The sequence below is a fragment of the Cupressus sempervirens genome, chromosome 8, assembly GCF_028749045.1.
Source record: "Cupressus sempervirens isolate cs-2001-9-10 chromosome 8, ASM2874904v1, whole genome shotgun sequence".
Classification (NCBI taxonomy): domain Eukaryota; kingdom Viridiplantae; phylum Streptophyta; class Pinopsida; order Cupressales; family Cupressaceae; genus Cupressus; species Cupressus sempervirens.
This window is the reverse complement of record NC_143125.1, coordinates 552857737-552882190: the sequence shown is the minus strand read 5'-3', so window position 1 is coordinate 552882190 and position 24454 is coordinate 552857737.

The following is a 24454-nucleotide window of genomic DNA, read 5'->3' as shown; positions in this document are numbered from 1 at the left end:
GGATCAGTGATTCCTCAACTATACTGATACAATCATTAATGGGAGCTCAATATAAACTAAAAGATGTATTAGATTTCACCAAATTACAAGGCCATGAAAAGTGCACTCATGCAAGATAAGATGCTATGCAAGAACAATAGATGATCCTTTATCCAATTTTTTACATTAGAAAAATTTATTCACATGAGGAAAACACTAGAATAGAAATAATAAAAGAATGATAAGATAAGAAGAATGAATCTGTAAGATGATTTAGGAGTCTTTACAAGATCTAAAAATATAAGCTTGGCCTTCTCTAAGCATTTCTGGGAGTTGAATTGCCATCAAAATACAATTCTGGTGCATTGAATACTCTAAATTAGGAACTAGCTATTAACTTTTAGTGCATTATTGCTTCTTCAAAATTGTCATCGCACCTCTATGAAATGCACACCTACACACCTTGGTTATAGGTTCCCAAAATCAAGAATTTTTTTAAGTGTCAAAACATGATTTCCAACATCTAGGTTTTTTCCCTCCTTACACCAAAATGATGTCTGGATGTTTACTTTTAAAATCTCTATTACCTTGGCCACTTGAGTAGCTTATGGAAAATCTAAAGCTCCATACTTATCCTTTACTAGCTTGTGATAATTAATGACTTCTATTCTAGTTGCTGTAAAATCTTCAAGCATGGTCTCTAGATCCAACAATACCTCTTTAGTCTTGAATGCTTATCTTATGTCATTATTTAAAGAAGCATCTTTGAATGTTTCTCTAAATTTTTGGACAAATTATTACATTGCAAAAGGCTTGGTCTTATATTCATCTTCACAAATCTCAAGGGAAGCAACATTGTAGTACTTCTCCACTTACAAAAATTGTTCTTGATTTTGTCCTTAATCCATTGGATCTCTTTTTACAATCCCTCCATTACTTTATTACCTACTAATATTTTCTCTTTCCAATCATTGAACTTGTCTAGCTTCTAAATATTATACTTTTTGATATTTTCTCATTACAATCATTGAGCTTGTCTAGCTCCTGAGCATTATTCACATCCACAAGAATTCAATAACTTTGACCCTTTATTGAGTTCAAAGAATGTAGGTGTTCAAACTAGGTATGCAATTCATCCACTAGTCTAAAATCTTGTTTCACTATGGAAACCAACTTGTTGTCACTTGATTAGATGTGGTGCAATAGGTTCAAAATTCCATGTATTATTTGCACACCTTTCTCCTCAAAAATTTCATGCCATTGTTGACATGCTTCCAAAAATGGATCCAACTGCATTCTTGCTCTTTTCCTTCTTAATGTCACTGTAAGAGTGATCTCTAGATTCTCCAAGTCAATGGGGCCAATAACTTCACTCAATTAGCCTTTTAGTAGCTTATTCTATTTGCACGACATTATCAATTCTAACTCATCATGGTCCATGTTCCTAAAAACCTCTTGCATGCCTATGGAAATCATCAATTTAGCCATATCCATTGTAGGCCTTCCCAACATGACCTCATTGATTTGATTATCTTTTAGGGTTAGTTCTTTGGTGTTGTTGTGAGGAGGAGGAATGACAATATGTGCAATTAGGTCTAGATCCTAGTTCTGCATTATGAAGGCTAGCATTCTTACATCAACCTTAGGTAGCTTAGGCCTCTTCAGTTCTTTAATTAGTTCCTTCATTCCTTCCTATACTGTCAGGTCAAGCTTCCTTTTCCTAATTAAACATAACCTCCCTCTTCAACCATGCTAGTGTAATACCCATAGGTAACATGTACTTGGCTGAAGGGGTTGGTTCTATAGCAAGCTCCTTTCCCTTGTCACTTCTTTGTAGAGTGTTCTCATGTTGAAGAAATTCAATAGGAGTCTTTATGCTCTATTTGGTTAATGATCTAGTCTTTGTATCTTGAGGATTTTTCTAAGTTTCTTCAGGTATTTATCCCTCCTTATATAATTCATTGACACGAGGCTATTGGAACTCCCTTTCCTCAGTTTTTTGTTATTATTCTTCTATTTAAATGATTAGAGGAAGCGGAGTTACTGATACTTTGTCTAGAATGGAAAGCTCCAGTGATGATGGTGGTGGAATTTCCAAAGGTCCTTGAGGTAGAGGAGGCAATTGATTCCAATCATTTTTTAGGGGTTCACTATTTGGAGTGTGTCTAATCTTCTCACCTACCATCTAAGTACCCACTGGATAAAGTCAAAGTCTGAAAGGTTGAAGACATGATTTTCTTCACCTTCCATCTCTTCTAATCCACTTTTATTGTTCATTTTCTAAATTTGACACTTGGATAGGATCTCTTGGAGAAGATGGAGGTGTCATTATGAAGCTTCTTCTCACTAGTACATTTTGGCAAATATGTGACTATGGGACTAAAACTTTTAGTCGCACCATTGAAACTTTTAGCCACATGACTAAAACTTATCACCTTCCATTTTTTCTTTTTAATCACAAGGTAAAATCATAAGACCAATCAAATTGAAATGATTAAATAAACTATCAAATAAATGAGTAAATAAGTGACTAGATAATTAGTTACCTAGAATTAGTCAGCTAAACAAAATCTACTAATTAAACTACCAAATAAATGACTAAATAAGTCATTAGATAATTAGTTGTTTGTACTTCCTTTCTTCACTTTATTTAAGGTGTATTTATCAATGAATTAGGTTATTTTATTTTACATAACTCATTTGTGTCCCTTGGATCTTCTATTTCTTATACCAATCATGGTTTCACTTTCAATCTTCCAAGAAACATGATAATTTGTTAAAGGGCTTAGGAGATTTTATTTTCCATTTTCCAAGATGAAACATCATTTGAAAATAAAAGGAATAATTATTGCTTCTAAATGTTTTTACATTAGAGGATGAATTTAGAGATCCTTTTTTATCCTACATTATAGATCATATTTTAGTTGCAAGGAGTATAATTTTCTAAAGCATTTAAAAAAATTAAGATGTTTAAGATAAAATTATTAGTTTATTTTAAATAAGTTTAAACTATATTTAAATCATTTTCAATTCAAAAATAAAATTATTTTAATTTTGTGTTATTAATATTAAACACAAAAGAAAACTAATGCAATCAAATAATTTAATGAATTATTATTGTATCTTTAGTAATATAAAATTATCACTTAAAGAATACTATCGCTTAAAATAAAACTTGTTGAGTAAGATAATAAATTATTAAATAGATATTTATATGAATATCATTGACTAGTATATCTCTTGGTATTCCAATGTTATTTTAAAGATTAATAACATAAAAAGCATTTTCAACACACCTAGGCAAAAAGAAATCCCTCATATATTTTTCTTCATTTCCTTTTGTTTTGGTGCTTGAAGCTTCATATGTTATGGGCCGCCATGTTGGGGTTTGGAATGACTATGAGCCTTACCTAACTTACTCTCCATGGAATATTGATATTTGACACTCCTACATCTATGCTCTCAAATTAACTTAAAAATTTTATGCTATGATATAGGGATATTTTTTCTTTATTCATGACCCTCTGTAGTGTTTCTAATATAGAATGGAATTTTTTCTAGTATTTAGCCACTAACATCGTGGAGAAAACCCCATCATGGAGAAAACCCCTTCATCTCTTTGCCACAAGCAAGCTCCAAATTGGAGCATTAACTAAAAATTATTTGTTTCTTATTTCTTTCTTTATTCATTATATTGTAAGTTACCTTAAATAGACATACATTTTCTCATTGTATATTTTGATATCTTTTTGATAGATGATACTATTGTGGCTTCTAAGGTGTTTTTGCGTCCTTGTTTTGGTGGCAAAAAATGGTGCTTGGGTTTGAATGAGGGCTTTTGAGAGAAACCATCATGGTAGCATGAACAACGAGTACCATTTTATTTATCCATATACTAGTTGTATCCTTTCTTTATTGAAGTTAGTACTCTAGTTGTCTTTTTTGCTCAGAGAACATGACAAATGGAATGAGGGTTTTTTTCTATTTTAAAAATATGCAAGATTTTTATTTTGTGTGCTTTTTTAATAATACTTTGGACTAGAGAAAAATATAAAATTGGTGAAACTATTATTTTTGGTACTTTGTAGATAATAGAACTCTATATTTTTTAATTTATAGAGTTAAGCAATTTTTTAGCATTTTCTTCAAATTCAAGGGCCTAAAACTAGAATATTATGCTCAATTAGACTCAAGATATTATTATACAAATAAATTAATCTAATTATAAATTGATTTATGAGATCAAAACATATAATACATTGCAAACAAGTGATTATGTATGATATTAGGTTGAATGTCAACTCAGCTTTGAGCAAATTAGGAATTCATCATCTATTCATCTTACTAAAGAGATTGGTGCTTATATTGGAATTCATATTATGAGGGAAGAAGTTGAGATTTTTCCTCATAAGATTTTAGATTAGAGAATTTTGGAGTTTTATTGTGGTTCTCTTTACATTCCAACCAAATGCAAGAAATCAAAAAGGGATAACATCAACTCTAAGGAGGCATTTGTGAAATGGAGAATTAACAATATGTTCACATAGGAGATCACAATAGTGAATTGAGAAGTGACTTTTTTTCATATTTCACGTATATTTATCTTGAATGGTTTAAAATTTTTACAAATAATAAATCTATGATGAGGAACATATTATGCAATCAACTAAAAGATCTTTTAATTTATTTAGGTATTACTATAGTTCAAAGAGTATACAACTGGAGTAGATGTTGATTTTTTTGATACAATGAGTCACCAATGAATACCTTAAATAATGAGGGATTTACGAAATTCTTTGATACTATAAGCTAGATGATTATTGGTTTCATTAATGAATTATTTGTCTATGATAATGCTTTATGTGATAAAATTAATCTATAAAATGTGTAAAAAATTGCCTAAGGTAGTAATTCAACACCAAGATCAAGAAGCTTAGTAGATAGCACAAGAGAGACAAATGATGATCAAATGAGAATGGATATTAGATGATTGGATATCAAATAATTGGATCATCATTTGTTTCTCTTGTGCTATCTACTGAATTTCTTGATCTTGGTGTTGAACTATTACCTTAGGCAAATTGTTTCATGGTATTAAGGCCATAGGAGTTTCATTGCATAGCCATTAGAGAGAATTTATTTTTTTGCAAGTAAAGATTGGAGCTTTCTAGTGCAAATCAGATATTGGTATCACATTAAGAAGGTCAAAAACCCCAAAATCAACTTTTATTTAAGCAAAATTCGGCATCTAAGGTGAAATCTAGAGTGATTTGATTTTTGAAAGTGCTATGATAGTGATTCAAGAAAAATAATTATAGAGGTTATTTGTGATTTCTGCTCTTGAATTTTTTTTGAAAATTGCTAGTTCCAATTTTTACAACTTTAGAGGCTTCATTCAGGCTCATATGGACACATATTCAGGTGCTATTTTTTTTGAACGTCAATAATTTTTGTGTACTTTCGAAATCTGATATCAGTTTGGAGTAATTTTGAGTGGATATAGTACTTTCAACATTTGGTCCTTTTTGACATATTTTTTCATTTTTAATTACTTAGATCCTTGAGAGGTCTTGTGTCTTATCTTGTTGAGTCATATATAGCTTAATATTTTTAGTTGTAAATATCAAAAATTAGAGTTTCACTTTAGCACAAAGTTGGCAAGTGGCTATTGTACCCACACTAAATATAAAGTGCCAAATCATATTTTTTGGGGTGGAGATTCTTTGATTGAGTGAAAAGGGGGGGAGTGTCTTGTGTTCTTGTGTCTCTCTTTCTCTCTTGTGGTCTTTTATTTTTTTGCATAATTGGTTGACCTAAAACTCCACTTTTAACTTCACACAAGTATACTACATGGAAAGATATTGTATGGAGTAACTAATGGAAAAAGGTTTAAATCTATATGTCGATGGTACAATTATAAAACCCATTGATGTTGATGCATAAGTGGATTGGAAAATTAAAGACAACTAGGCTTTAAGAATGATTAAGATTTGTGTTCATAGAGATCTTTTCTTCCATATTCCCATCTCTAATGATGCCAAGGGTGCTTGGTAAAAACTTGAAGGGTTGTATCATAAGGTGGATGAGGAAAAGGGATTCCAAATTGAGAATGATCTACTTCTCTTAGATCCTAAGAGTTTTGACACAATTCAAGACTATATCAACAAAACCAATGAGTTGAGAGCACTACTTAAGGATTGTGGTAATCCCATGAAGAATGATAGATTGATTCATCACATCTTCAAGAGGCTACCTTTAGAGTATGCATCTTTTTTTTTTGAGTTACAACACTCACAAGTTGAACATAGGAAGTGCCTTCACTAAGCCTTCATTTGATGCATTTGTAGAAATGTTGATGTTGGAACAATCCAAGTTGATTGAAATGATATTTCTCAAGATGTCAAAGTCTAAAGCATTGGTGGCTAGTAATAAAAACCAAAAAAATCAAGGTGGAAAATTTTTTACCAACAACAAGAAAAAGTAGTGGAAGCCAAAATCACAATCAGAGACACAACAATCTTCCTCCTCACAACAAGGAAATTCTTCTTCCATCAAGAAGGGAAATGACAACAAGAAGGATAAAGTATTTTTTGTATATTGTGACAAACCAAATCATGACAACCATCATTGCAAGACTAAGATAATAGATGAGTTGGAAAACTTACTTAGGAAGAAAAAAATCAATGTGAAAAATGCTTATGAGGATTCAAATCCATCCACTTCAAAGCGAAAAGGGCAAGTACATATGGCATGCTCAAGTTCTTTAGGGAAATGGATTCTAGACTCAGGTGCCTCATATTATATGGGTTCTTCAAAAGGAAACTTTTCTTCATTGGAGCAATCTAAGGTACCTCGCATCTTTTTAGGGAATATATGCGAATGGAAGTTGAAGGAAAAGGACAAGTGGAGATGGAAAATGGAGAGTTCAAAGATGTTCTCTATTTTTCCTAATCTTAGCACTAACCTACTTTCAATTTACCAAGTTGCTCATTATGGAGGTGGAAATAAAGTTGAGTTCCTTCTTGATTCAGTTGTGGTGAAAAATCTTAAGGATGATTCATTGGTTGTAGTAGGTAAAGTTAATCGTAACACAAGGCTTTATTTGTTCTCCCACTTTGTTCCTAGGTCTCTTTCACATGCCTTGTTGACACATTCACAATCACAAATTAATGTATGGCATGAGTAGTATGGACATCTTGCCTTCCACTATCTTCATCATCTTAGTTCAAAAAATATGGTCAAAGGTCTAGACCAACAATCAACTTTTCTCTGGGTGAATGTTCAACATGTTCAATGGATATGCATCTAGAAGAGAAAATTGACAAAGGGAAGTCTTAGAGAGCATCAGTTGTTCTTGAGTTGGTTCACACTATTCTAGAAAACCCTTTTTTAGTGACATTAGTTAGCAAGGGTTTCTATATCCTCACTTTCATTGATGACTTTTCATGCTACACATGGGTCTACTTTCTTGACCACAAGAATGAAGTGTTTGATAAGTTTCTAGCCTTCAAGAGTCATGTTGAGAAGCAATCAAGTAAATTCATCATTCTTGTTTGTATAGATAATGAAAGTAGACATGTGAACTCAAGACTTAGAGACTTTGGTAAATTTAAGGGTACTAATCTTTAGAATCCATTACCATTTAGTCCACAAAAGACAAGTGTAGCAACAATGAGGGTTAGAACTCTTAAATTAATGGCAAGTTGTATTATTCAAGCTAAGTCTCTTGATACATCACTTGAGGTAGAAGCTATAATTAGTGCCAATCACATCCTTATTAGATCTTCTCATAATGTGTTACATGGAATGACTCCTTTTGAGGCATGGTGTAGAAGAAAACCAATTGTGAAACACTTCAAAGTTGTTGGTAGTCAAGCATGAGCACACATATCTTCAAGGGAATGCAAGACACCACCACCAAGGCCTTGTACTTTCATTAGATATGAAGAAAGTGTTAAAGCATATAGACTTATGGATCCCGAGAGTCATGAGATATTCATAGAGAGGAATGTTTAATTTGAGGAAATTTCACCTAGCTTATCCTCTAATCCCCTCCATACCTCATACATTGTGGAAATTGATAGTGACAATAGTGATAGTGATTAAACAAGCTCACTTATGGGGGATCCTTTTGATATATGAAGAAAAAGGTCACAAAATCAGCACATTCCACATGCATACATTGCTATAGTTATATGTCCATGTATTTTAGTGTAGTTTGGTACACCTTTTCTTCTAGTTCCAAACTCAAGGGGTGACTACTTGATAGACATTTCAAGTTTGTTTATGGAGTCCTAGATAGTAGATTTGGGAGACATTATTGATGATATACACCTTCTCTTTGATGAAGAATATCATTATTTAGTTGTGTGAGAGAACACTCTGACCCTCTTGTCCATTCTCTTCATGATCAATCTTACAAAGTTGATATGATTGTGGATCCTTATGTACAACAGTTGTAGGAGTTTTTTTCATCATTCGAGGAGACAATTGGGTCTTTGGGATATGTTCTACATCCATCCTCGCTAGATCTAAACTTGTTCTTTTCAGCTCTAATACCATGTAATAATCAGTGTAAGGCAATAATTCAATGCCAAGATCAAGAAGCTTAGTAGATAGCACACAAGAGACAACTAATGATCAAATATGAATGGATATCAGATAATTGGATGAATACATTATAGAAGTGCCTTCTATATAAAGGCAACTAATATAACTAGGAGTGAAAAAAGAGATAAGAATAACAACTAAGCACATGTCCACCAATAGTGGGTTATTCTCAATTGTGCATGAATGTACGTGGAACAATAAGAGGATAAGAATACAAAGGTGTATCTCATAAAGAGATGTACAACATGTGCTCAATTAGAGTGCAAACTATTGTTTTGTCTACATGACAACTCATATGAATGTGCAAGCTCCCAGGTGTCTACATGACAACTAATATGCTAATGCATTAACCTAAGTAAACTTAAGTGTAAATAGTAAACATATATTTACACCAACAAAATCAAAGGGTGAAAATTTGCATTTCTAAATTTGTTACTGCATACTAGTGAAGAAAAATTGGATCCATATGATTATTGATTCTATTAATTAAGTATTTTTCTATACTAATGCTCTATGTGAGAGACATAATCTATAAAATAGAATGATTAGAATTTGTATTTCTAGATTTGTAACTACATACTCGAGAATCAAAACTAGGTTAAATGCTTTGGAGCTAGATGATGGTATGATCAACATTTCTACAGGGTTAGAGTTTCATCTATAAAAATACCCTTACAGAGGGTTGAACAACAACTTATTAATTCATTAATATTCTCATAAAATATTTTATATAACTAGTAAGAATTCTCCCTAGTCTTTGACAAAAATCCTCATCCTTCATTTTGGAAAATACCCCTCTTTATTCATGGACTGACTTATTTTATTTTTTCATGTGTAGGAAGTCTTTTGAAGGTTTTCATTTGATGAGATGCACAACCCCTCAATTAATGAAATCAATCATGATGTAATTCTACTATGATAAAACTTGAAGTTGTGGTTGTAATATTTGAAGTATGTACTCATGTATGTCTAGAAGTATGTGTTCTATAGGAAAGGGATAGCTAAGCATGATAGAAAAATGCTTATTTTTCTCAAGAGAAAAACAAAGTTATACCTTAGTAAAGTTGTATGATAGTCCTCAGCAAGGTTGAACACATTTTTAAAAATTCCACATTGAGTACTTGTACAATTGCACATTCATATAAAATTTTAAGTCCTTCTAAGATACTGATTGGTAGCTTGGAGAAGATCGTATGTTATATCTTTCATAACATTGATTGTTCTTATTTAAATAAATCTCATCATTAGTACAAAATCATCACAACCTATATTTGGAATTTCAGTGTCCTTTTCCTCTTTCTTCATGTAGCCTCCATCAAACATGGCTATAACATATCTAGTGATGCAAGTAGTGCAATCTTGTGAGAATAGAACCACCTCCCCTCTACTAAAAGGGTAACATCTAGTAATGTGTTTCTATTTATATCTTTACTATCCATGTAGAAATAAGGTGTTGGAGGTGGAAGAGCCACATCTATTGAATATTATATTAAAACCTCTCTTTTCTAGAGTATGTAATGAAACAACACCATCATGCTTCTATTTTTAGATTGTAATTGGTGATAGAAGACCAAAAAGTACTTTTAGACCATTATTATCAACAAAATTCATCCTCTAATCATCAAGAGATCATAATTGAGCAAGGGCCATGGTGATGTACAACATAATTGATCCTTGTGATATTTGTATTTTTCATGTAGAGCACACACAACCTTTTCCCAAATCTATAAATTGACACATCATTAATTCTCATAGAATTATAAGAAAAAATATAAATGATTTGAAATCTAATATTCTCTCACATAAATTCACTAAGAAGCTCATAATCTACTTCTATTTATGTAACCATGCTATGGCCTTAATATTGGTGTATATAGGGTTGTGAATAGTCAACTTGTGGCTATTTTAATCCTTAATTAAGTCATGTTTTCATTATTATATTATTTAGGTAGGTAGATTGGCCTAGGTGTTATGTAGGGTTGTGTCTATTAAACCTAAGCATAATTAGGTATATATAGGAGGTTGCGACTCTTATTTCAACATCATATTGTGAAGTGTGTCCTCATTGGAGATATTTGTAGGTTACCCCCTTGAAGTTTCCTATTAATCTCAGTTATTATAAAGTACTTATATCATATTTCATACTATTTCTTCTGCTGTGCAAGTTATTTCATTACAAGTGGTATCAGAGCATGACCTTGGCACCATAGAAGCAAGATTGTTTCTTAATATTGGGCAATTCTGGGAAGAGCATAACTTTCAGATTTTATCAAAATTTTCAAAGATTTTTAAGGAATTTTTGAAGACCATATTAAAGAAGCTATAATCCAAAATTTAGAATAATTGGTGAAAATTTGAAAAAAATTATTGTAGAATTACTATTTCTACACAATTTATTGAGATCCTCATTTCTTTTAACATCATGCCAAATTAGAATATAACTTGTATTGGGTTTTTGAATACATAGTAGATGGGCCTAAATTCAAAGCTTGGAGAAATTAAAAAAAGAAAAGCAAGATATTGCAAAATTAGGAAAATTCTCTCTTAAGGTAGCAAATTTGTTATTTTTTGGGACTTTTTCTGAGTAAGGCTATCTTGGCCCTAGTAAGTTATAGTGAAAATAAATCAGAGAATTTAAATTTCATTTGTGTGATTTATTTCAAAAATATTGGTTTCCATCATGATGGAGCATTCAACAAGAGGCAAAAAGAATGCTACCACACCGAGGAAATCATGTGATTGAGATTGGGAAGCAACAGAGGATAGTAATCTCAATGAGGAACTTAGTAAGTTCAAGGAAGAGGTTAAGAGGGATACGTGTGACCTATGATGAGATATATTAGATATAAAAAGATTATTAAGCACCTATATAAATGGAACAAGGAAGGATCTCTCAAGAAATGAAGGTGAAACCTTCAAGTTGACTAATAATGACACAAGTTTTATTAATCCTATAGGATCTAGGAGGTTTTTTTCCAAAGATGGATATGTGGAAATTTGATGGCAAGGATCCTCTAACATGGATAAATCAAATGGAATTTCTTTTTTAAGTACATCAAATCCCATATGGACAAAAGTTCACAATGGCTTCCTTATATCTAGAACTAGATCATTTCATTTTGTATTTTTGGCTTTATACTCATAGGAGGAAAAAGGGACTTACTATTTCATGGTCAATTTTTATAGTAGAAGTCCAAGCACAATATAGAAATAGTGTGATAGAAAACTTCTTTAACCAACTTACTAAGCTTCAACACACAAGATTAGTTAAGGATTATATTCAAAAATTCCAAAATCTATCTTTAAGAGTGGATACAATCATAGAGGAGAACTTGAATGATTTATTCATGGGTGGTCTCAAGGATCACATTCAACATGAGGTACACATGTTTTGTCCCAGCTCTGGAAATGAGTTTTTTTTATATTGGTAGGCAAGGTAGAGGAGAAGCTCTTGATTCCTAGAAAGAAAGGGGCTAATGTGACAAGAGAAAAAGGATATTCAACACCTTCTCTTCCTCAACCTACTAGGTTGACTCCACAAAAAATTGAGGAGAAAAGAGAAATATGATTGTGTTTGAATTGTGATAGCTAGTATAGTCAAGGACATAAATGTAGTGAAAAGAAATTGTTTTATATTGAAGGTCCAAGTGAGGAAGAAGAGGGTGAGCCCATGTAAGAGGAGGATAGGTAGTTAAGTGAGGAATCACATAATTCTCAACCAATCATTTCTTTTCATCCACTTTTAGGTTTTAGTGCATCACAAACACTTAAGGTAGTGGGTTTCTCAAAGAAGCAGAAAGTAATAGTGTTGATTGACTCAGGTATTACTCATAATTTTGTCAACAAAAAGTTGGCAACTCTTCTAAATTATTTTAAATATCCAGCCCTAGAGTTTTAGGTTTTTATTGTAGATGCAGAAAAAAGTTAGTTGTTTAGGTCAGTGTCATAGCTTCAAATTATCCATTGGAGATTATCAAATTGATACCCCAATGTATGTGGTATCCATGGGTACAACAAATATTGTTTTGAGAGTACAATGGCTTACTACATTGAGAATAAATGAGATGAACTTCCAAGAAGTATTCATGTGATTTCAATCAAAAGGAAAGGTAGTGGATCTAAGGAGTTTGAAGGAATGGTGAGCTCTCATCAAATTCAAAATCTTCCTAAGAAAGGTGTGGATGGATTTGTGGCCCAACTATGTTCATTAGAAGTCTCTCAATCTAATGCTCTTACTCATCCATATTTACAAGCAATAATTGATCATCACTTAGTGATTCTTGGAGATATTCCTAAAGGAATTCATCACAAGAGGGATCATGACCATGTCATACAACTAGTTCTAGGGAGCTAGCCACCAAACATCAGACCTTCTAGATACCCACACATACAAAAAAGTGAGATAGAAAAAATTATTGAGGAAATGCTAGAGGCAGGAATTATCAGGCACAGCCAAAGTGCTTGCTCCTCACTTGTTGTGATGGTGTGTAAGAAGGATGAAACTTGGTTCATGTGTCCAAATTATAGAGTGCTCAAGTACACTATTAAAGATAAGTTCTATATTCTAGTCATCAATGATATTCTAGATGAATTAAATGGAGCTATGTATTTCACCAAGTTAATTATTAGATTGGATTATCACCAAATTTGGATTAAGGAGGAAGATATTCTTAAGAAAACATTTAGAACTCATGAGGGTCATTATAATTTTTTGGTGATGCCATTCAGTCTTACTAATGCACCATCTACATTCCAAAGTTTGATGAATTCCATTTTTAAGAAGTTCTTGAGAAAGTTTGTGTTAGTTCTTTTTCGATGATATATTAATTTATATCATGACTAGGGAAGAAAATTTGTAGCATGTAGATCAAGAATTATAATTACTCAAAGATTATAAACTCTATGCTAAGCTATTCAAGTGTGCTTTTGGTCTTAAGGAGGTGGAGTATTTTGTACACATAGTTTCACATGAAGGAGTAAAGGTGGACCCTAACAAAATTAAGGCTGTCATGGAATGGCTTGATCCAAAAACTACTAGGAGTAATGTCTGGGGAGGTAGACATGGAAGGTGTCATCTATGGTGATTTGAGAGGTTGAGTCTATAGATAAATCTCTAAAGAAATCCAAATCAGGAATAGACCTAGATGGACCAATGTGATGCACTAGAGAAAATTATAAACCAAGCTTGTCAAACCCTAGACTAGACTCATAAACTAGATTTGGTTGGGTAGCATAGGCATGGATGAAATCCACTCCTAACTCACACAATACATCAGAAAGGGATTACCATTTATATTCATTTGAATTTGTACTCTAATTCTTAGTTATCAAGTGAGCTAAGGTCTCTCTTATCATTCCCCAATTAGGAATTTCATGGTCATATTCATTAGATTTTTCTTTCAAGAGGAGAATCCTAAACATCATTGTTGGTGACCATTAATTCTTCTCCCTAGAGGAGACAAATAGGAGAAATGAAATCCTCTTCTTGTAAAATAGTAGTAAGAAAGGGTAGATCATAATCTTTTGAGTCGCTAAACATGGGAGCCTTTATACCAAACCTTGGTAATTCACCTTCAAAGCCAAAGCCTAGTCCAATAATGTCTCTATTTTTGTGTCCCTTGGTATAAACTAATGGTTCAAAAGAGCTTTCTTATCACCAGTTAGGGATCCTTTTCCCTAATATCCTATATTTTTCAAAATTTCATAGCCTTTGGTATAGCACTTTGGGGAAATAGGAGTAGTGAGCATAACTTCCTCCACATCTTCCTCTTCCATATTAATCCAATCTCTTATAGCTTGATCTTGTTTTTCTACTTCTAAGGGGATAGAGGAATGAGAAAATGTTCCAAAAATAGTCATAGAAAAAGCTAAGGACTTCAAATTTTAGAAGATTTAACATAGCATCAATGAAAAACTTAAAAAAATAATAATAGAGTATAGAGTGTATTTGCCCTTACCAAGGATCATCATTTTCAATTTCTATTCACACTCTTTAAGAGATAGTTTGAGCTCACAAGAAGAGGAATTTTGGGGGACTAACTTGTCACTTGTAGAGAGCATGTTGATAGACATTGAGTTGTCCTTTGGAATAACTATCTTGGTACCACTAAGGGAATTTTATGAGCTAATGGTACATTGATGGCACTACTTACATGTCATGGATCTAGGTTCTTCCTATAAACAAATTATATGCCAATGGGATGTCTAAAAATTGAAAGAACACATTTTTTTAATAGGACCCACACATATTGGGAATACAATAAGACCTTTTGAAGGACTTTCAACCTCATCATAGGCTCTAATGGTGATCCTTCACCATTGATAGAAAATTCAGACATGCCTAGCTACTGAATGACACTGAAGGAGATTATGTTTAACCCAACACCATTGTATATCAAAAATCTATGAACATGAGTACGAAATATTTGGATTTTGATGTGTAAGGCCATGTTGTTGGGATTAGTGAGTGACTTTTCATCTTCTTTAGAGAATGTGAGGTAGTGTGGTGAGGAGATATGATTTCCCCTATCTTGGAATTGCTTAGCGTTAATATGTGTGGGAACATTGGTTGTACACAAAGATTTTTTGAGAATTTCCTTTTGCAAAGGAGATAGCTCTAGCAACTCAAAGATTGAAATTTTTATCATGGTTCTTTGCAACTGACTAACAAGGTAATAGTTGTATATAGCTAGGGTGGCTATTTTTTTAGAAGATGAGGGACTCTTACAATCATTTATAACTTTTAGGACAACTTTAGATTACCCCCTAGTGACAATTAAGTATCCCACCATGCAAGGAGGAGGGATCTATCACTATAAGAACTACTTTAGACCTAGTATCCCTATGATGTTGTTGAGTGTTGCACATTTTTATGACTAGCTTAGGTATTTCATCATCCATATCATAATTGGCCTCTTTTTCAAACTTAGGACCCATCATGAAAATATGTTCAATAAGTTCTATCATGTTTATGACATTTTCAACATTAGTATAATTATAATTGATCTTTGCATCATGATTTTTCTTATCAACCTTGGATGATTTTCCTTTTTCATACTTAGGGAATGATTGCTTGAAGGCTTTGTGATTAGAATTTTTGATTAGCCATCTCTTATGACATTTCCTCCCTTGATGAGGTATTGGATAACATCTTTGAGTTTGAAGTGATTTTCAGTGTTATGGCCATTGCTTCTATGATAATTGCAAAATTGATCCTCTCTCCACAAAGGAGGTTTGGTGGGTGGGTTATTGGGCTAGGAGTTGTCTAGAAGTTTGATATGTTTATCTGCAATTAAGGTCTTCAAGAACACTTCGTAAGATTCCACCATAGGTATGTAAAAACACTTTGGTCTAGACATTTTTTTGTTCTTGTCAAAGGTTTGAGAGTTTATTATTGTTTTGTAGAATAAATGGTGTAAAATGTTGGAGGCCAATTCCTTGGTTTTAGGAGAATCCACTACTACATCATCGACAACATATTTGTTTTCATTCCAAGATTTGTTCTTTTGTTTGCCATTCCCATTGCTACTTTTTTCTTTATTCAGGACAATGTCACCTTTTCCAATAGCAACATCCTCAATACAATATGTACTTTCAACCATATCATAAAGAATGTAAACAATTGTTTCTTAAGAAAAAAGTTTAAAAATAGAGGGAATATAGTTTAGGTGCAAGTGTATTGACTAAAATGTCAATATTCTTAGTCTCTATAATCTATCAAGGGTACCAAGAGTGTAAAGATCTCCATAACTAGAGGTCTATTGCAAAGGGTTCATGCCTTATTTCCATTTAATGTTGCACAAGTCTAACATAGTAGTAGGATGTTGAATATTATAAGAATATTGCTCGATGAAGTATTGTGCAAGTTTGTAAAATGTTTTGAGAGATATTTTTGTGAACCATTCTATGGCTTGGCCCCTCAAGCTCTTAGGAAATAACCTCTTAAGGTAAGTGTCTTCATGCATAAAGTCCACGCTAATAGCATAAAAGTGTCTTACATGATCGTGAGGATCACCATTTCCATCATATTTATCATATTTAGGAACATCTATATCCCTAGGAAATGGGACATGCAAAGAATCCTCTTGAAAGGAAGATCATATATTGATTCAATCAAGGAAGGTTTTGTTTGGTCTTTGGAAAATTTTAGTTGTGTGAGTTAACTTTTTAGTTCTTGCATTTCATCTCTCAAGATATTAGCTTGAGTAGGTTCTCATTTCTATATGATCCGTTGCATGTAAAAATCCCAAGGGAGTTTCCATCCCTTCATTGTCATGTATTGAAAGTATTGGTCTCCAATTTTTTCTAAGGCTTTGACCATTAGCCTTTGGGTGACCTTGTATTGTTGAAATCTCATAAGATCTTCACTAGTGATTTTTTCTTTAGTTTCACTTTCATGATATGATTTTGAGATTCTAGGAATTCTAGGGGGTGTATTGTTTCCGTCATTGCCACCAAAAGGGATGTCATTAAAGGGGTTTCTATAGTATCCATTACTATTTTCAACATTATGAACATAGGCATGAGCATCAATCTTAGCTTGGTGATAAGACCTTTCCCTAGTAGCCCTCTATATGGCCTCTTGCAATTTTTATTTATCCATGTGGGCTTGATCTTCTAAGTGGCACTTTGTCTCTTAAGGATGCATGGTGAGAAACATGTTGTCTTTATTCCTAGGTGCATTAAAGTACATACCAAATATATTATCAAAGATGTAGAGAAGGTTATTCCAAGTATTATCTTCTTGGGGTTTATTATAGATAGTATCCTCCATACAAGGTTGTCCATGAGGGCACCTAGTTGGAGTTTCCACTTTTTCAAAGGTGAAAGAAGGATGACTACCTTTACCAACTTGGAACCTAGTTGTGACCAACATGTAATGGTATGTCTCTGGTTAATAGGATGAGAAAGTTATTTCATATTTGAAGCTTGCGGGGTCAAGAAAGACCACTGGTCAAAGATAGGAATAAGTAAGTGGCTTATAAAGAGTGCTCAAGAATTTACTACACTAATGACTCAAGCCAGAGAGAGTAAGAAGATCAATAACAAGTAGCTAGCATAAAAAGGTAACTAGATTTTGAAAAGTAACCATTAGTGACATTTTTAGCTTATATATGATAAACTAAACCCATCTTTTCAACTTAGAACAATGCCTAACATGAATATTTTAGACTAGATTTGAGTAGGATGAAATTATGACACCGCTAGATCAACCAATATGCAATTTTAAATTTGGTTTACAAGCAACATAAAATAGGTGATATTTATCAAAATGTAAACCTAATGGAAAAATAGGCACAAAAACCAAAATTAAAGGACCTTTGGTGTTTATAAAAGGTCTTGGAGAAGATCAAGACAATGGCAATAACTCAAAGGAAGATAAAGAAAGTGTAGAAAAATAGGAAAAAACCCTAGCACTAGTAACCCCACTAGTGGAAAATGCCTAAATGTTGTAAATTATTGAGCCTAAGGTGAGGAAGGATGCAAAAAAATCTTTCAACTTCTATTGGTAGGGCCTGCCTTATGGCTATTCTTAATGTTATGTCTAGAATCATCGCCCCCCACCATTTTAAGGTTGCTATTCTTCAACTATAGAACTATGGCAGCCTATAGAATAGTAGGGTGACCCTAGTATTAACCCCCCCTCACTTCCTACACCACAAAAATTGAGAACAAGGGTAGCAACAACAACCAATGTTGAGCACCCATTAAAGAAAGTCATGATAAAGATTACAAAACTAAGAAAAGGTTCAAGTGGTACAAGTGTAGTAAAGAGGAAGATGAGAGCAACTAAAGGTTAGAAGAAGAGAAAAATGCTAGTAAAGAAAAGATATTTTGAAGAGAAAGATGTAGATAGAATTGAATTTGATGAACCTGGTCCCCACTGAGTCATTGTTCCTACAAAGCCTAGAACTATTGATGAGGTATGTGCCAACATTGGAAACTCTGTAGGCTTGTTAGGTTTTAGATATTTCAAGTATGAAATGTTGAGTGATGTTGACAAGTCTAAGTTAGAAGAGGCCATGCTAGAAATGATGGCCAAGAACAAGCTAGTATCTATAGAATTAAAAAATAATATTCTGAGTGATTTGTATAGTAAACTTGATGGTAAGTGGAAACATGCAATTGAAATTGAGAATAAAATAAGAGAAGGAATAGTATCCAAAATTATTCTTGAGTTGACAAATAAGAAAAAGACAACTTTTTTGGAGAGGTATAGGAACCAATTTGTTCCTTAATTTAGAGTATTTGTGATTTTACAAAATAAAATTGAGGTTATTGTATAGTAGAATGAATTATTGTAGAAAAGAATTTTGGAGTAACTATAAATGAGGATGAAAAGATTGGAAAATAAAATGAATAGGAGAAAGAAATAGATTCAATAACTATTGACTATGTTCAAAGTGATGAAGAAGATTCAGTTGTCCCATAGATAAATGTATTAAGTATTCATGATACTACACTGAGCACTCCTATATAAAAAAAAAAAGGACTATCCTAAGGCAAGAGAAACACAAGTCCAATTTTTTTATTTTAATGAAAAAATAAAATAGATGAAGCAACAATAGTCTTCTCAAACTAAAACATTTTTAATTAACATCAAGGAGTCAAAAAGGGAGAAGCAAGAACAAAAGGAACTAGAAGAGGAGTAAAATGTAGAAAATTATACTACAAGTCATGAAAAACCACATGTACCTTCATTACAAATAATTAGGATACTAAATAGAAAGAGAAGGAAAAGGAAAGAAAAGAGAAATGCACAAAGATTCACAGATAATGTTGAGTGCAACTATTGTTGTATCTAGCATTAAATACAAGTTAGACCAAGTGGTGAAAATGTTAGAATATAAAGTCCAATATAACTAAGAGTGGAATGCATAATTTTTCTAAATATTATCACAATTATAAACCTTATTAATCCTTAACCATATGAGCAATATAATCAACAACCATAACAAGATACTTATACACACTAACACTTGATATGTTAACTAGGGACACCCTTGATCAAAGGGAAAACCTCAATGACGATGATAACTAAAATATGATGCACTAATATAAATATTTCTTGTTATAGGATGGAACCTATTAGGAGTCAATAAAAATATTTAGTATATATCAGTTCCTATTAGGAGACCTTGATTCCCTCTTAGGAGATTCTAACCCTTCTAGGAGTTGTAGAAAGTAGATGGACCCACTATCCAAACAACTTCAAGGGAAATACCAATGAACCCATTGTCCAAATGATCTCTATATTATTCTTTGAAAAATAATAGAAATGAGATTTATTTTTCCTTCCTCTTCCTCTATCCTATCAAGAAGACTTATGATTTTTGTGATCTTAGTACCAAATCACCAACTTTGCATCAAATAATCCCTTGGACCGCTTACACATACCAAATACTCTACTCTTGTTTGCACAGTCCACACACTTGATATCTATCTTAATCAAGGAAAATACTTTCCTTTATACCATGTCCTCAAAATAATTCCTTGAGTTGGCCTTGAGGCTTTGCCAATTAATTATAATAGGACCATATTATGATAATTAATTATTTCACAATCTCACACTTACAACTGTAGGAGTTGAGCACTCATTGATATTATTATCAAACTTTCCTCTATCACTATATAACTTCCCATATTGATTTTGTCTCTTTTAGAGGATACAACCCAATCATCAAAAACTTCTTATTAGGTACTCTATCTCTATACTTCTCTCTATAAATCAAACATATTTTTTTACATCTTTGACTTACATCATTTAAACTTAACCTCATCATTAGGACATAGTGAACACAATTTTCTTAACCACACTTCACCTAAATATCAAACATTTTACCCATATGACACTGATCTCTGTCTACCACTCTATCAGTCTTCATAGAAACCATACTATGTTGTCATCAATGAAAAAAAAAATCATGAATGCAACATGTTAATCATGCTACATGCTCTCCAATTCTTAGGATACTCCCCTAAAGGAAAACCATCAACATTCATGCTAAGAGAAACCCCCTCATCTACTCTAACTCTAGTAGTGTCAAGTAACACCACTCCTAAGAAGAGAAAAGGAAAGAAGAAAAAGGAAATTTCTTTGGATAATACCAATACTATAGGTGAAGTTACTAAAATAGTCAAATGGGATCTAAACAATAACACATTTGAAAAAACATTCATCTTGCAAGATATTTTAGCAAAACATAAAAGACAAGAAGAGTTAACGGGAGAAAAAAAACATAATGCAGTGTTTCATAATATAAAAGATATATTTTTTGATGACTTTGATATATAGACCATTGATGAACAAGCCTCTCTTATCTCATATTTAGTGCAAATAGTCAAAATAGTTAACATAGAGGATATTCAAGAAAATGAAAAACTAATGGCCTTTTCTAAAAAGAAGTTCAAAAATAAAGTAACAAATAAAGTTTTTATTATAATCACACTAACGAAAGTTGAATTGAAGAAACTTATATAGAAAATTGAAGAACTTGTTTAGAAAATAAAAAGTTTGTAGAATATTGTTTGTGATCTACCATGATTTACAATTGAATTTTAGGAAAATACTCAGAGCATTTAGGTTGATATGAAATCATTGGGAAACACTAACTCTTAATTAGCTGAACCAAACACAATGCACTAAAATTTTTTTTTTTATATATACAAGAGAGGCTGGCCAAGTTAAAAATAATAGTTAGTAGAATGAGGGCCAAGCTTATCTCCATCCAGTCCATGCGGATACCTCACTTAGAGGTTGTGCAATGTGAGATGGTTTGAGAAAAGGATCTAGTTCAAAGAGATCATAATCTTTCTATTGGTGATAGCTGTTGCAAGCATGAATGTTGATGATATTCATATGGGGGAGTATTGTAGATATGTTACTATGATGATATGTTACATTCATTACTGATTTTTTCATTGATGTCAACATAGTAGTTTTCTATAGTATCTAATAGAAGAACAATGGAAAGATCATGTTGGTACAAATGCCTAGTTGAGTATTATAACTATCTGAGGTTATGGGAGATACTTATGAGTATTTTTTATATGTAGTTAATGTTGGAAGAATTTATGTAAATATTGATGTTTTCTATTATGAGATAGAGTTTACAGAGCCATGTTTTGGTAAACTTGTTATATCTCCTAGCAAAGATGTTTTTCTGAGAATCGAGGTTGTGGATTGAAGAAGGCATGTTGGTGGTGATGTGGCTAAGTTTTCTTGTCATAATATTGCATGTACAAAAAGTTATTCAAGTTGAAAGGTGGAATATTAATGTTATCACTAAGTGTAACATGTTCTTAATGTGGTCCTATAATGATTAACTAAGAAGGTCTAATAGTAAATTGAGGGAACTATTTCGAGAACTTGGTATAAAGTAAGCACATTTTCCTTTATCATGATGTGATGAAATAATATGGATTTGAATTGTTGGTAAGAAACAGTAAGAGAAAAATGTGAAGTTAAGCAGAGCAATGTGGAACTGAAGGAAACTTCATTGACAAGGTTTGTTGAGTGATCTAAGGTTTGTTATTTGGATATGAGGTTTGTGACCTAGTCTATAATGTCTGATAGTGATTGGTTCAGTTGATAGAATAAAGGAAAGAAGGACATAATAGTAAGATACATCTTTGAGAAATGAGCTCTTCTTGTAGTTGAAATTGCATGTTTGGGTAGTGGGCTTATGTTGCATACATTATACTACAACTCCTAATAAGGTTGGCACAACTCCTAACAGGGTTGGAATCTCCTAACAGGGATTCAAAGTCTAGGGACTCATATGTACTAATGTTGTACTAATAGACTCCTAATAGGGTCCATCCTCTAACAAGGAATATTTAAATCAATACATCATCTTGTGGCCATCATTCTCACTAGGGTTTTCCCTCTAATCAAGGGTTTCTCTAGTCAACATATCTAGTGTAATTGTCTATGCACATCTTATTATAGTTGCTATTTATTTTAGTTGAATGGTTAAATTTGTTTAAAGAAGATAAATGTTTTAATTTTTGGATAACTAATTCACACCCCCCACATCCTTCTTGCTCTCTTGGTGGACTATTGTTTCTAATAATTGGTATCAGAGCATCAAGTCCTCGAAGATAAAGTTTAATAGCTTTGGGAGATCATGGCTAGAGAAGATAGTCCTAAGTCAAATAATGGAAACTTTGACAAAGAAGATGGAAACTCTTGGGGAGTTATTTGAAGAAGACATAAAGATTAGGGAATGTATTGATCTAGTTATAAAAAGAGAAAAAGAAAGTCTAGGAAGTTTTACTTGTTGGACATGTAATGAGTTTGGTCATTTTTCATCTACAGAGAGAGTTCACTTTTCAATGATGATGAAAATTTAAAGAAAGTATGGAAAGATTCTTGAATGATTATGACTGTGATAATGAATCTGATTAGTTAAAGAGTAAGTATTAGAAGAGATAGCTTTGGTAACTATTGTTGATCCAAAGGCTAACCATGAAAATGTGGAAGTTATCATTAGAAATGATTTTTAGAATGGGAATTAGATTGAAGAGAAAAGATTCAATCCTAGAGTAGAAGAAAGAGTTGAGTTGAAGACCCCTAAATAGAATGGCATTGCAAAAAGGAGTAGATCAGTTATAGAAGTTGCAAGAGATATGTTAGCTAAGAATTATTTATCCAAGATATTTTGGAGAGAAGCTGTGGATACAATAGTCTATAATATGAACATAGTGCAAGTCAAGAAAGACACAAACAAGACCACTTATGAACTATTGTTTGGTCACTTACCTATAGTTAAGTATTTCAAAAATTTTGGGAGTAAATGTTATATCAAAAGAGATGATGATATTGCTAATTTTGATGCTAGAAGTGATAAAGGTATGTTTCTTGGTTATTCATTGAAAATGAAACCTTATAGATGTTATAATTAGAGAACTAAGAATATTATGGAAAATTATGAATGTAAGAATTGATTAGAAATTTAGGATACAGTAGATAATAGTTGATTATAATTCAGATGGTGATGTTACTAAGCTAAGGAATGATGAAGTATTTCTTGAAACTAATAATGATTTCCAAAATGAAGGAGAGCTAAGGTAGGAACAAAGAATATGATAAAGAATAACATATCTAAGTAGATCATCTAAAGCAAAGACAAAGGTGTGATGACAAGAAGTAGTGTTAATGAAGAACTATATTTGATATCTCAATTTGAACCTAAGGGTGAAGATGAAGCATTTAAAGATAATTATTGGAAACATGATATGAAAGAGGAATTAGATTAGATAGTAAAGAATGAGATATCGAAATTGGTTCCCAGACCAAAAAATAAGAATGTGATAGGAACTAAATGGGTATTCAAGAACAAGATGAATGAGAAAGGTGAAGTTGTAAGGAACAAAGCATGATTGGTATGTAAAGGTTGCTCATAGCAAGAAGGAATAGATAATGATGAGACCTATGCTCTAGTGGCTAGAATAGAAATAAATAAGATTATTCTTAGCCTATATAGCATAGAAGAAATTTAAAGTGTATCTGATGGATGTGAAATCAGTATTTTTGAATGGAGAACTTGAAGAAGTATACATTGAGTAGCTTGGGGGCTGTCCTTTGACAAATGACAAGGAAATAATATATAGATTGAGGAAAGCCCTATATGGCTTGAAGCAGGCACTCAGATCTTAGTATGCAAGGTTGGACAAGCATTTGACAAAGCTTGAATATAAAAAAAGGTACGGTAGATAGTAGTATGTATTGGAAAGAAACAAATGATGGTTTGAAGATTTTGGTAATATTTGTTGATGATATCATATTTGGAGGAAATGGTGATGAAAGTGACAAAATTTTGAGGAGATGAAGAAATAATTTGAGATGAGTATGATAGGAGGA